The following is a 904-nucleotide window of genomic DNA, read 5'->3' on the forward strand; positions in this document are numbered from 1 at the left end:
GTTGTGGCGGTTGCAAACGCACGGCACGCGTGTCAGAGGTGTGCCCCCCTCACGGACGGCGCCGCCGCCGGCACCTGGTTGGGGGAAACGAATGCGTGGGGTCTACACGGAGGGGATCTTGCTGTGGGTCTGGCCCGGATGTTGCTCCAAAGTGTTCCTATGGGCTGACCTAACACAACCGGGTGGGGAGGTCCACTGGTCAGAGCCCGTCCGTGCAAAGTCAAAGGGCTAGATCCCATGGTCAAACGCTACAGTGTTAGGCGGGACGGGGGCACTGGGGGGGGGGGTAGCAATGCCACCAGAGCATCGCACCGGGCCCTCATACATGCGGGGTGGTGTGGTGGCATGTCCGAAGAGGCGGCACGCGTCTCCGGTGCGTGGCCCCCCCTCACGGACGGCGATGACACGGTAGTAGACGTTCTGCGGTAACGATGCGGCGTCAATATTACTAAATACTCGGAGCGCGATAAAATCGAGTTTTTTTGCACAACGTGGGCACATGTGCTATAGGAAGGATGGTATTTTTTCATAATTTTGGGTGATGGAGAAGTATCCGAAAAATTCCCTCTACGCGGATTGCCCTTCGCGTGTCTACGGCTGTGGCCGGTGGCCTACGGGGGCTAGCATACCGCCAAATCTTGCGTAGGCGGCCTCTCACAAGTCTGGAAGTGTTGTGGCGGTTGCAAACGCCCGGCACGCATGTTCGGGGTGTGCCCCCCCCTCACAGACGGTGCCGCCACCGGCACCTGGAGGGGGGAAACGGACGCGTGGGGTCTACACGGAGGGGATCTTGCTGTGGGTCTGGCCCGGATGTTGCTCCAAAGTGTTCCTATGGGCTGACCTAACACAACCGGGTGGGGAGGTCCACTGGTCAGAGCCCGTCCGTGCAAAGTCAAAGGGCTAG

This window comes from Triticum aestivum, chromosome 6B, assembly GCF_018294505.1.
Source record: "Triticum aestivum cultivar Chinese Spring chromosome 6B, IWGSC CS RefSeq v2.1, whole genome shotgun sequence".
Classification (NCBI taxonomy): domain Eukaryota; kingdom Viridiplantae; phylum Streptophyta; class Magnoliopsida; order Poales; family Poaceae; genus Triticum; species Triticum aestivum.